The sequence below is a fragment of the Salmo trutta genome, chromosome 4 (assembly GCF_901001165.1).
Source record: "Salmo trutta chromosome 4, fSalTru1.1, whole genome shotgun sequence".
Taxonomy (NCBI): domain Eukaryota; kingdom Metazoa; phylum Chordata; class Actinopteri; order Salmoniformes; family Salmonidae; genus Salmo; species Salmo trutta.
Genome location: NC_042960.1, coordinates 69,398,724 through 69,413,674, shown reverse-complemented (window position 1 = coordinate 69,413,674; position 14,951 = coordinate 69,398,724). Strand labels below are relative to the sequence as shown.

Genomic DNA, 14,951 nt, shown 5'->3' with positions numbered 1-14,951 from the left:
AATACATCTGCACTAAAACTGCACTAAACACACACGGACGCATACACACACACACACACACACACACACACACACACACACACACACACACACACACACACACCTATTGTACTAGAATTTACTTGTTCAATGAATAGGAATATTTAACAGAATAACAGAATAAATGTTAGCTGATATCCTGTTTATCTCGCTCTTAACAACTTATTAGTTAATCGTTACTGTATTTCTGACTGCTACTCTTTCTTTTTGCAACATGAAATCACTATCAGTTAGCATGTGGAACATTCAGGGTCTAAACTCATCAACCTTTGGTCTGAAGAGTTTAGCACTGGAGTTCAACAAAAATCTGAAAGATGTTGACGTCATCATTCTGCAGGAGACATGGTGTAAGGCTGACGTTGTCACTCACTGTCCCACAGGCTACAGAGAGGTCATTGTGCCATCACAGAAACACAGCTCTGTCAATAGAGGCAGAGACTCTGGAGGATTGATCATTTGGTACAAATCCGAACTACAAAATCTAATTGATTCCCTCAAAATTGGCAAATACCACATTTGGTTAAAACTAAAAAAAGAACTTGTACTGACAGAAAAAGATGTGTTCCTTTGCGCAATATATATCCCCCCCCTCAGAATCCCCATATTACTCAGAGGAGATCTTCCCCACCCTCGAGGAAGAGACGTGCCATTTCCAGGCCCAGGGAAATGTGCTCATCTGTGGGACACAAATGCGCGCACAGGAACACTACCTGATCTAACGAGCACGCGAGGGGACAGCTTTATTACAGGCCATACTGTTTCTAACTATCTTAATCTCCCCCATAGAAACAACAGTGACAGCACCGTCAACATAAACGGAAGGGATCTGTTGCAGCTCTGTAGAAGCCTGGGTCTGTACTTTGTCAATGGTAGGTTACGGGGGGACTCTTTGGGGAGATTCACCTATTGCTCACCTCTTGGCCACAGTACAGTAGACTATATGATCACAGACATGGACCCTTTCTCTCTCAGCTCATTCACTGTCAAGCCACTTACACCTCTGTCTGATCACAGCCAAATTACGTTGTTCCTCAAAAGAACAGACCTGGAAACAACCACACATTCACAGCCCAGTAAGCTGTACAACATCAGAAATTCATACAGATGGGCCCAAAACAGCACAGAAGAATACCAGAAAGCAACCTGGAACCAAAATATCCAAACACTCTTAGATAACTTTCTGGATACCACATTCACTCACAGTAAAGAAGGCATCAATCTAGCAGTATGAAACATCAACTATATATTCAGGCAAACGGCAAAAGAAGCACAATTGAAATTGATAAAAAACAAAACTAAAAAAATCACAGATGACAACTGGTTTGATGCAGATTGTAAAATTATAAGGAAAAAACTTAGAACACTATCCAACCAAAAGCACAGAGACCCAAATAATGGTGAATTACGCCTTCATTACTGTGAGACTTTAAAACTCTATAAACGTACACTCAGAACCAAAAAAGCACAGTACAACAGCAAGCAGCTGACACTAATTGAGGAGTCCATAAACACAAACAACTTTTGGCAAAATTGGAAAAAATCTAAACAAGAGGAATTAGCAATACAAAATGGTGACATATGGACAACCCATTTCAAAACACTCTACAACACCGTTCAAATTGACACAAACGCAGAACAACGCCAAATCCATGAGAAGTTGAATGGATTAGAAAAAGCTATAAAGGACAATCAAAACCCATTGGACTCCCCAATTACTGACCAGGAGCTCTATAAGAAACTTCAGGCTCTCAAATTTAAAAAAGCCTGCGAACCTGATGGCATCCTAAATGAGATGCTCAAACTCACTAGTGCAAAATTTCAATTGGCTATATTAAAATTGTTTAATCTGATCCTGAGTGTAGGTTATTTCCCTGACATCTGGAATCAAGGACTCATAACCCCAATCTTTAAGAATGGAGACAAATTTGACCCTAACAATTACAGAGGCATTTGTGTGAACAGTAACCTGGGGAAGGTTTTCTGTAGTATCATCAATGTAAGAGTTCTAAACTTCCTTAATAAGCACAATGTCTTGAGTAAAAGCCAAATTGGATTTATACCAAAACATCGCACGACCGATCATATTTACACCTTACACACCCTGATAGATAAACATGTCCACCAAAATAATACCAAAATATACACTTGCTTTATCGACTTCCAAAAAGCATTTGATTCTATCTGGCATACAGGACTGTTCTACAAAGTTTTTGAAAGTGGTGTAGGGGGTAAAACATATGACATAATTAAATCAATGTATACTGGCAATACGTGCAGCATTAAAATTGGTAAGAAAAGGACAGAATTCTTTAACCAGGGGCGGGGCCTTCGTCAGGGTTGCAATCTGAGCCCTGCACTCTTCAATATTTACATTAACGAATTGGCCACTATTCTAGAAAAATCCTCAGCCCCTGGTGTTAGTCTCCACAATTCAGAAGTTAAATGCCTACTCTTCGCAGATGACCTATGCCTGCTGTCACCCACAGCACCTGGCCTACAGCAGAGCCTGGACCTGCTAGAGCAGTACTGCCAGACCTGGGCCCTGGCAGTAAACCCCAAAAAGACTAAAATAATGATTTTCCAGAGAAGATCCAGATCTCAGGGAATTAGACCAAAGTTCTCAATTGGTACAAAATATATAGAGTACTGTACACACTACAATTACTTAGGTTTAAAAATAAGCTCAACTGGACACCTTAATGAGGCAGTGAATGAACTGAGAGAGAAAGCACGCAGGGCATTCTACGCCATTAAAAAGCAAATTCAAATTGAAATACCTATTAAAATTTGGCTAAAACTAATTGAATATGTCATTGAACCAATTGCACTTTATGGCAGCGAGGTGTGGGGTCCACTTGCAAAACAAGATTTCATCAAATGGGACAAACACTCCATTGAAACCCTACATGCAGAGTTCTGTAAGATTCTCCTACGTGTCCAGAGGAAAACTACAAACAATGCATGCAGGGCAGAATTAGGCCAATATCCACTAATAATAAAAACTCAAAAAAGAGCAATTAAGTTTTGGAAACATCTAAAATACAGTGACCCCCTCTCATATCATTACCAAGCCCTGCAATGCCAAGAGCTGAGCAAAGAAAAGAGTCCCCTCATTCAGCTGGTCCTGGGGCTGAGTTCACAAACCTGTTCTACTAACACACTGAAGCCTCAGGACCAGAACATCCAATCAATCAGAATAAACCAAATTACAACACAGTCAAAACAAAACTACATTGCTTATTGGGAAACACAAGCACAAACACAAAGCAAAATGCAGTGCTATCTGGCCCTAAATCGACAGTACACTATGGCTAAATATTTGACCATGGTTACTGATCAAAACCTTAGAAAAACCTTGACAAAGTACAGGCTCAGTGAGCACAGCCTTGCCATTGAGAAGGGTAGACACAGGAAAACCTGGCTCCCTGTAGAGGAAAGGCTGTGTAACCACTGCACAACAGCAGAACCTGAGACGGAGCTGCATTTCCTGACAAAATGTCAAAAATATAAAACAATTAGAGAGTGTCATTTCCCCAAATTTGAAACCCTTTTTCAAGGTTTTAAAGACCTCTCTGATGAGGATAGGCTACCCATCCTGTTGGGGGAGGACGCAGAGAGCTGTGGGTTGGCAGCGCACTACATTGCTGCCTGCCATAAGTTGAGGTACAGTGTCTGACAGACCAATAAACCTGCACATGTCCTCAACTGTATGATTATTGTTATTGTTGAATGTATGGTTATATTGACCGTTGGTTATTGTTGTTGCTGTTGTCCCGTTGACAATTTTTGATTCTCATTTTTATTTATTTTTTATATTGTAAATATCCAAAGTAAGCTTTGGCAATATGTACATTGTTACGTCATGCCAATAAAGCGAATTGAATTGAATTGAATTGAGAGAGAGAGGCAGAGAGAGACAGAGAGACAGAGAGAGAGAGGCAGAGAGAGACAGAGAGACAGAGAGAGAGGGGGACAGAGAGAGAGGGGGACAGAGAGAGAGAGGGAGAGAGAGAGAGAGGAGAGAGAGAGAGAGAGAGAGATAGAGAGAGAGAGAGAGAGACAGACAGGACAACATAATGATTGAGATGAATAGTTACACATTAAGTTAATTTCATATCACATGTAACAAGGCAGTTTAGTTACCTGGAGGAAATGGATGTGATCCTCTGTGTGTGAGAGCTGCTCCAGCTCAGTGCTTCTCTTCCTCAGCTCAGCTATCTCCTGCTTCAGTTGCTCCAGGAGTCCTTCAGCTTGACTCACTTGAGCCTTCTCTTGGGCTCTGATCTGCTCCTTCACCTCAGAGCTCCTTCTCTCAATGGAGCGGATCAGCTCAGTAAAGATCTGATCACTGTCCTCCACTGCTGCCTGTGCAGAGCGCTGTTAAGAGAGAGAGAGAGAGACAGAGAGAGAGAGACAGAGAGAGAGAGAGAGACAGAGAGAGAGAGAGAGACAGAGAGAGAGAGACAGAGAGAGAGACAGAGAGAGAGACAGAGAGACAAAGAGAGAGACAGAGAGAGAGACAGTAGGTACAGTAGCCTCTGCACCTTATTGAGTCAGAACGCTGCCACCCTGCTCTCCATGTCCACCAGGCCTTGTCCCCCCTCCTGGACAGGCAGGTACAGAACACCGCTTGGCCCTGCTCTACTCTCCTCCCTCCTGGTCCCCCCTCCAGTAGCCTGCCCCGTAGCAGAGCTAGACCCAGCCTCTGTCCCCTGAGTCCTAGTAGGCTGGACAATAGAACGAGTCAAAACGGCCAAAGAACGTTGTCTGAGCTGGAACACTAGCGAGGCCATAGCAAATGAATTGAAACTAACCTTCACAGAGCCTCTTCTGACTGGAATGATCCTTAGAATTCCATTTCCCCTAAATGGCACCAGAAAATGTCTACCTTTTTATTTGACCACTAAAACCTGTTCTTAGGACCAAACTGAAAAATAACAACTGTTGTAGAAAGTAAACACATCCGCACCTCGATGGTGCCAAGTGTGTTTATGTCTGCATTACCAGGAAGTAGGAAAAAACAGCCAACTTCTGACTATTTCTGGTCTAGCGATCGATGACAGCAGAGGACGCTGCCCATCCTTATGTCATTAGAAAGAGGAGATTCTCCTGATTAAAATGGTGTCCGACATGAAACATCTACATTTACACATTGTGAGATATTTAGTGAAACAAACAGAAAAACCATAACTAAGCTGCTCAAACTTACATCATTAGAAATAATAGGTTATCCTGATTAAAATGGTGTAGAACTTCAAACCATTAAATAAATACATCTATTAGAGATAATTGGAGAAATAGACATGTCCCTATTTCCCCAAAACAATGGCAGTCTGTAAGTTATAACAGCAGTCTTTTATTTAACCAGCTTACCATTTATCTACGACCATTTGACTTTGAGTTTAACATTTAGTGGTTTGTAATCTAGTGGGTAAGAACATTGGGCAGTAACTGAAAGGTGGCTGGTTCGAATCCCTGTGCAGACCAGGTGAAAAATCTGTAAATCACCTTTTTTTAGGCAGATTTAGTCACTTAACCCTCGTGGCTCTGGATAAGTGTCTGCTAAACGACTCACATGTAAACGTAAACTAGACCTCTGTGAAAGAGCAGCAGGTAGTCTAGTGGTTAGAGTGTAGAGGTGGCAGGTAGTCTAGTGGTTAGAGTGTAGAGGTGGCAGGTAGTCTAGTGGTTAGAGTGTAGAGGTGGTAGGTAGCCTAGTGGTTAGAGTGTAGAGGTGGTAGGTAGTCTAGTGGTTAGAGTGTAGAGGTTGCAGGTAGCCTAGTGGTTAGAGTGTAGAGGTTGCAGGTAGCCTAGTGGTTAGTGTGTAGAGGTGACAGGTAGTCTAGTGGTTAGAGCATTTGGCTGGGCAGCAGGTAGTCTAGTGGTTAGAGGGTTTGGCAGGGCAGCAGGTAGTCTAGTGGTTAGAGGGTTTGGCCGGGCAGCAGGTAGTCTAGTGGTTAGAGCGTTTGGCCGGGCAGCAGGTAGTCTAGTGGTTAGAGCGTTGGGCTGTTTGTTGGTATTTTGACCAGGGTTCAATACCTGCTATAGTTAATATTGTTTTGATCTCCCAAAAGCAACACAGGACTAACAAGAGATATATAGCTAACTGTATAGTAATGAGTGACCATTTTAGAAAATCATGGGACATATAGTCTGGTTACATGCTATTTTATGTCAATCATATTGCTGCTTGTAGCCTATAACTGATGCTTCGTGGTCTTATGCTGCCATCTATTGGAACTATTTATCAATTAAAAGTTATTAATTCACATAAAGACATTGGTGAGTCAGCTGCGAAATAAAGTGTATTTAATTCCAGAGATCAGTCTCAAACCTGCCCCACCTGTCCCACGCCAATTGCTGGACTTTCACATAGAGGTTACTATGTCACCCAGTTCAAACCACATTTAACATATAAAACAAATGAGTCTTGTTTACCAAGTGTTCTGCCTTGCAATAATAAATATAATAAAATAACTAATAAAAAGCAAATGCTTACATAGGTTTTATTTAAAAAATAATAAATGTTATTTAGTACTAAAATGGTATTTACTAACATAATATTATTACTAAAATAGTTGTAGGCTACCCTACCCTAGAATTAGGGTTCAGGCTAAAATAGGTTATACGTAGGGTTAGAGTTTCTGTACAGCACTTTGTGACATCTGCTGATGTAAAAAGGGCTTCATAAATACATTTGATTGATTGTTAGGTTCAGGGTATTTAAAGAGAAACTGTATGGGTTTATATCTCTCTTGCTCCTCCCTGTGGTCTTCTGTGGGCATAATCTGAGGTAGCAACTGTGTCAGAGCTACAAATCAATGAGCTCCACCTATCCATTTGGTTTACATATAAATATTTGTAAAAAATGTCCACACTATCTGTGCTAACAAACCCTGTGTACCACCCCTCCCCTGTTTAACCTTGAATTTAGTTCAGAAAACCACTTGTAAATTGACCAAAACGAACCAACTATTTACGGATCTGTTCGTCCGTAATAAACGGAGGCAGATTAGACACCACTACTCTTGTCGAAATCGGCACCAACACACCCCTCACAAAAATCATACTGGTAACTAGCCGGGCAACAAGACTAACCTTTTACATTACCACAACCACCGCCTTGTTCATTCTGGACACAGAGTGTATATGTTCCTCTCCCACCTGTTCACCGACCACGATCAATAATTCCTCCACACCATTCTCCAGAACGCACCTGAAGAGACAGCGTTTCTTCTCCACTCGGTTGAGGACATCACATCTCCCAAACAAACTACCCTACTCCCCCCTAAATTCTAACTGATAAACAGTGGAAACTAACAAATAAACCCTTAACAACTACAAAATACATTTGGAAAATACGCAAAAAGAATAGTAGCCCTCCTCAGGAACCACAAAACCCTCACAAAACACCTTCTTCTTCTATGATATAATGGCGGTCCGCAAACCAACGTTAAAGGTGTATGGCGCCACCTACTGTGCTGGAGAGTGTTCAATCACGGTTTACAGCATTTCTAAATCCTCCTACCTAACTCAGTACTTCTGAGAAAATAAAAAGAGGCCTACTAACTTCTAATAGACCCTCCCCATCTCCCAAATCCCTTCCACCCCCCCAACCCCATCCAACCTCAATGACCCTACACTTCAATCTTTCCCTCTCTTCAACATCCTTACAACAACATAACAACACATGCTCCACCGTTTCATTGACAATACCCTCAAGACACAAACCATTCACATGCTGCCAACCAGATGTAAGGACCAGTTCAATGTACAATGTCCTAAGCACAATCGAGTAAACACCAAGTCTTCCTTCCTAATCTGACCTTTGAACCTTGGTCCACCAACCTTTAGAGGACATATAAATGCCGTCCCTTGTGCACAGAGTCCCATCTCTTCTGCCACACATCTATCAAAATGGCTCTGATCTTACATTTGTCCTCACCTCTACCCAGTGGAACATTAAAATATATTATATCTTGTAGTAAAGCTCTTTTAGATAACTGGACTACAATTTCATTCCCTTCCATACCTGAATGTGCTGGGACCCAGCAGAATCTCACTACTACACCCATTCTCTCATTTCTCCATAGTAACTTTGATACCTACAACTGTCCAACCAAAACCACTGCCTTGTCTACTAGTATATTCCCAACAGTCATGTAGAACAGTAGCAGTGGGATGCTCAACCTCACAGCCTTGCAACCCAATAAGATAATGACAATTTATTACGCCGTATACCCAAAGGCATCTCACCTGCCTCCACTAGTAAGACACATACAGATGTTGATTTAAATGCACCAATACATATCCTTAAAGCTATATACTGGATTCTGTCCAGCTGAAGTCTTTGCCGCTGTTCCATAAACTATACACCCGTAATCAATTGTCGTCCTGATCAGAGCTCTATAAATATCCATCAACGATTGTCTGTCAGCACCCCATTCATAACCAGAGACCCACACAACCAACTACCACGAAAGTGATGGAATGAGAGAGAGAGACATCGTTACAACACTGTACATAGACATAATATAACGTTTCTTCTTCTTTGGAGTTTAACGGCGGTTGGCATCCAATATGTTGAATTATCGCCCACAAATGGACTATAATATAAAGCTATTTTACTTTGTGATACAAAATGGGAAAATGAACATTTCATCTTTAAAAAAAAAAACACCCATCTAATCGTACACTCATTAAAAACCCACCACCCCATTCCACTACTTTGACCCCATCTACTCCTGCACCATGCCAACGACCTGGGAGGACGGGACACCACCACTCAACACACCCTGTAACTCTTCTGAAGTCAAATCTCACATGACCAAATACTTCTCTGGTTCTGAGCTCTTCTCCACACCTACCTCACTTAACTATCCCTCATTCATTTCCATTTCACCTCCAGAACTCAGTCTGGCGCACGGGTCTCTCTGTTTGCTCTTGAATTATAACATTTGAAATGTCTCTTTTCTTTTGAAAATAAATGTTGTGTAATGTTTACTGTTCATTCATGATTGTTTATTATCTACTTCACTTGCTTTGGCATAGTAAAGATATGTTTCCCATGCCAATAAAGATCTTTGAATTGAATTGAGAGAGAGAGAGAGAGAGAGCTCCATGTTAATGCATAGGGGACCTGAGTCAGTCATGGTTACTCATGGTTATGTGATGAGGTAGCCCCGCCTGCGACTTCTAAATCAGTATCGGCCCAATAGGGAATGTTCTCTTGATGTAATGGTCAAGATGTTGGTTTATCCCACGGTAGACATGGGTTCATATCCCGTCAGTTACATTAAGCAGTCAATTCTCTGAAAGTGGTCCAGACAGCCTGTTCCTAAGAGTGGGGTCAGTGGGATTGGAGAGGGGCCCCTCCCTCCCTCTCTCTGACTGGAGGAGAGAAGTGAAATGGTGTGTCTCGTCTGGTCAACAATACTCACCTTGAAAGACTCCACAGCTTTTTGGAACTCCTTCAGCTTCTTCTCTCTCTCCTGGAATCTCTGTTGGACCTTCTGCTGACTCATCCCCAGCTGCCTCTGTGGAGAATCACTCTTCAATGAGCTATCAAGCTTTATTAGTCCAGTAGATCAATAGTATAGTAATGTGACAAATGACCAATAGAAGATAGGGATACAAATATTGAGGAAGTCCATTTCAGAAATTATATTAATACATTGCTATGTGAATGAATATAGTTTTATAGTCAACCTACATGTTTTAAGGGGTTGAGACTGATCTTTGGATTCATAAAAGGCCATTCAGAATGATAATAGTGTTTGGCTTTAGTAAATGGTGATACATTTGGAGAATCTGGGTTAACATATCTATATACTCAAGGTTTGTGTTCATATTTGTTCTGCTGAGGATCCTTTTCATTTGAATAATCTCATATTCAAACAGCCTTAGTTCCTACTGTATCTTTAATTCTTTGTTTATCAGACAGTCACCAATAAGTTGTTCTGGTCTTACCTGTTTCTCAGTCCTCTCTGCTAAAGCTGACACTGTATCATGGCCTTTATGTTCATCCATTGTACACATCAGACAGATACACTGCTGATCGGTACGACAGTAAACCTCCAGCAGTTTGTCATGATCAGAGCAGATCTTCTCCTGTAGTTGTGCGGTGGCTTTGACCAGCTTGTGCTTCTTCAAAGCAGGAGATTCATAGTGAGATTGGAGGTGAGTCTCACAGTAAGAAGCCAGACATGCCAGACAGGACATGAGGGCTTTCTGCTTTCTGGTCCCAGTGCAGTAATCACACACCACATCTCCAGGCCCAGCATAGCACAGAGCAAGAGGGGGAGCAGCGTGGAGTCCTGTCTTCTTCAGTTCCTCCACCAGCTCAGCCAACATGTTATTTTTCCTCAGATTAGGCCTTGGAGTGAAGGTCTCTCTGCACTGAGGACAGCTATAGACCCCTTTCAGAACACCCTGATCCCAGCAGCCCTCAATACAGCTCCTACAATAACTGTGCCCACAGGCAGTAGTGACTGGCTCCTTCAGTAGATCCAGACAGACAGAACAACAGAACTGGTCCTGGTCCAGCAGAACTCCCTTCTGAGCCATTGGGATGGTTGTTCACTCTCACACAGACAGACGAGACAGAGACTCAGATCAGTTTAGTTTCCACAGAAGAGAGTTTGTGAAGGGGAGGGACTTCCTGGTTCTGCCAGAGGGCTGGGGTTAGAGGGAGGGAAGGAGGGAGGGAGTGAGAGAGGGAGGGGTTAGAGGAAGGGAGGGAGAGAGAGAAAACTGCAGGCAAAGTTGAGAAGGAGACAAATATTTTAGTTCCTAGGTTAGGACCCTTAATAGGGAATACATTAAATAGAGTGGTTAGAATATATAAAGGGTAACAGTTTCTATGAAGTACATATCTATAATGCTTTTAATGAATGTTGTAATGTCTTAAAGTGATATGCTGTGATACTAACTATAAGCCTCCATAATAACTCATACGTGGTTGTAAAACGGTACAATGTGTTATAGATAATTAGCTACAATGGGGGGAGGGGGGGACTTGAAATGGATACAATGTACTGTAGGTGAAATGAATACTGGATGTATTGACTGATCATTGAGAATGATGGAACACTTTACATTACAGTGTGTTTATTGGTGTGTAATTGTTCCTGTTAGTACAGTGGTGTAACAAGTACTGTGATGCCTCATTCTTCCACTGTACTAGCAGCAGTAACCCTAACCAGTAATACGGCTACTGGAATGGAAAGTGGTACAGGAAATATAAAGTAAGGATTTATACATGTCATCTATGATATACTGTATGTAATGATATGTCTCTGTCTTCTAGATGGTGTTCTATACTGTATGTAATGATATGTCTCTGTCTTCTAGATGGTGTTCTATACTGCATGTAATGATATGTCTTCTAGATGGTGTTCTATACTGTATGTAATGATATGTCTCTCTCTTCTAGATGGTGTTCTATACTGAATGTAATGATATGTCTCTGTCTTCTAGATGGTGTTCTATACTGTATGTAATGATATGTCTCTGTCTTCTAGATGGTGTTCTATACTGTATGTAATGATATGTCTCTGTCTTCTAGATGGTGTTCTATACTGTGTGTAATGATATGTCTTCTAGATGGTGTTCTATACTGTATGTAATGATATGTCTCTGTCTTCTAGATGGTGTTCTATACTGTATGTAATGATATGTCTCTGTCTTCTAGATGGTGTTCTATACTGTGTGTAATGATATGTCTCTGTCTTCTAGATGGTGTTCTGTACTGTATGTAATGATATGTCTCTGTCTTCTAGAATGTGTTCTATACTGTATGTAATGATATGTCTCTGTCTTCTAGATGGTGTTCTATACTGTATGTAATGATATGTCTCTGTCTTCTAGATGGTGTTCTATACTGTATGTAATGATATGTCTCTGTCTTCTAGATGGTGTTCTATACTGTATGTAATGATATGTCTTCTAGATGGTGTTCTATACTGTATGAATTCTGAGGATTTAAAATATGAATCTATTAGAATCTATGTTGTTAATAAAGTTGTAAAAGTTGTTATTGTTTCACTTAAACGTTTCATTTTGGGACCAAAAGGTGATCAAACATCTTCTTTCTGTCTAGAAAACAAACAACAAATGTTCTCAATGTTTCTGTCTTATTTCAGCTGTTGTTCTACACTTCAACGTGCTCCACTTTTCTGTTGATCGTTGAAGAAACAATGTTATTCAATGTAACAGAGTGATCTATCACAGTGTCAGACTGTTACATAGACATGAATCATGGTTCCTTTCCATGTCAATATGGATTTGTAATAACACTGTGTTATAATAGTGCTTTGACCAAGAAGCTGCTGGGTAATGCGTCAGCAATTCATATCATTGAAGGGAATTCATCTGCTGGGAATCAAGTCCACAATTCATATCATTGAAGGGAATTAATCTGCTGAGAAACACGTCAGCAATTCATATCATTGAAGGGAATTAATCTGTCATCCTAAACCTTCTTTTACCACTTCACTATCTGAAGTCATTTAAACTTTATCTGGGCTTGATTGAACTTGGCTGGTACAATGGAACAAACTCCATTGTGTCCTCTTCCCAGAGTGCTAAGAGCCTTGGCGTGACCCTGGACAACACCCTGTCGTCTCCCGTCTGGATTACTGCAACTCGCTGTTGGCGGGACTCCCTGCCTGTGCCATTAAACCCCTACAACTCATCCAGAACGCCGCAGCTCGTCTGGTGTTCAACCTTTCCAAGTTCTCTCACGTCACCCTGCTCCTCCGCACACTCCACTGGCTTCCAGTTGAAGCTAGCATCTGCTACAAGACCATGGTGCTTGCCTACGGAGCTGTGAGGGGAACGGCACCTCCGTACCTTCAGGCTCTGATCAGTCCCTACACCCAAAGAAGGGCACTGCGTTCATCCACCTCTGGCCTGCTCGCCTCCCTACCTCTGCGGAAGCACAGTTCCCGCTCAGCCCAGTCAAAACTGTTCGCTGCTCTGGCACCCCAATGGTGGAACAAGCTCCCTCACGACGCCAGGACAGCGGAGTCAATCACCTCCTTCCGTAGACACCTGAAACCCCACCTCTTTAAGGAATACCTGGGATGGGATTAAGTAATCCTTCTAACCCCCCCCCCCCCTAAAAGATTTAGATGTACTATTGTAAAGTGGTTGTTCCACTGGATATCATAAGGTGAATGCACCAATTTGTAAGTCGCTCTGGATAAGAGGGTCTGCTAAATGACGTAAATGTAAATGTAAATAGAACAATGCTAAAAGTTCAAAAACCTGACCACCTGACACTGCAGGCAGGCAAAAGCAAACGCTCAATGTATTTGAAAGATTTCAAATAGTATTTGAACCCAGGTCAGGAGTGGATGATGTTGGTGTGTTGGTACTGAATATACCAGAGATGGAGACAGGACAGACTGGAACAGAACCAGTGAGACCCAGACCAAGACTCAACCACTAGAGACCTCTAAGACCCATGTGGCTCACCTGTAAGGAGACCAAGACCAGTTTAAATGTATCTCACCTGTAAGGAGACCAAGACCAGTTTAAATGTGTCTCACCTGTAATGAGACCAAGACCAGTTTAAATGTGTCTCACCTGTAATGAGACCAAGACCAGTTTAAATGTGTCTTACCTGTAAGGAGACCAAGACCAGTTTAAATGTGTGTAGGGACAATGTACTGTAGGTGAAATGAATACTGGATGTATTGACTGATCATTGAGAATGATGGAACACTTTACATTACAGTGTGTTTATTGGTGTGTAATTGTTCCTGTTAGTACAGTGGTGTAACAAGTACTGTGATGCCTCATTCTTCCACTGTACTAGCAGCAGTAACCCTAACCAGTAATAAGGCTACTGGAATGGAAAGTGGTACAGGAAATATAAAGTAAGGATTTATACATGTCATCTATGATATACTGTATGTAATGATATGTCTCTGTCTTCTAGATGGTGTTCTATACTGTATGTAATGATATGTCTCCGTCTTCTAGATGGTGTTCTATACTGTATGTAATGATATGTCTCTGTCTTCTAGATGGTGTTCTATACTGTATGTAATGATATGTCTTCTAGATGGTGTTCTATACTGTATGTAATGATATGTCTCTGTCTTCTAGATGGTGTTCTATACTGTATGTAATGATATGTCTCTGTCTTCTAGATGGTGTTCTATATTGTATGTAATGATATGTCTCTGTCTTCTAGATGGTGTTCTATACTGTATGTAATGATATGTCTTCTATATGGTGTTCTATACTGTATGTAATGATATGTCTTCTAGATGGTGTTCTATACTGTATGTAATGATATGTCTTCTATATGGTGTTCTATACTGTATGTAATGATATGTCTCTGTCCTCTAGATGGTGTTCTATACTGTATGTAATGATATATCTCTGTCTTCTAGATGGTGTTCTATACTGTATGTAATGATATGTCTCTGTCTTCTAAATGGTGTTCTATACTGTATGTAATGATATGTCTCTGTCTTCTAGATGGTGTTCTATACTGTATGTAATGATATGTCTCTGTCTTCTAGATGGTGTTCTATACTGTATGTAATGATAAGTCTCTGTCTTCTAGATGGTGTTCTATACTGTATGTAATGATATGTCTTCTGTCTTCTAGATGGTGTTCTATACTGTATGTAATGATATGTCTTCTAGATGGTGTTCTATACTGTATGTAATGATAAGTCTCTGTCTTCTAGATGGTGTTCTATACTGTATGTAATGATATGTCTCTGTCTTCTAGATGGTGTTCTATACTGTGTGTAATGATATGTCTTCTAGATTGTGTTCTATACTGTATGTAATGATATGTCTCTGTCTTCTAGATGGTGTTCTATACTGTATGTAATGATATGTCTCTGTCTTCTAGATGGTGTTCTATACTGTATGTAATGATATGTCTC

At 41.1% G+C, this 14,951-nt stretch overlaps 1 pseudogene; it reads right to left on the bottom strand.

Annotated features, from left to right (window-relative positions):
• The window catches only part of LOC115191468 (tripartite motif-containing protein 16-like), a 13,188-nt pseudogene extending 2,467 nt beyond the window's left edge, over positions 1-10,721 (bottom strand).
• Positions 10,722-14,951: the final 4,230 nt, after the last annotated feature.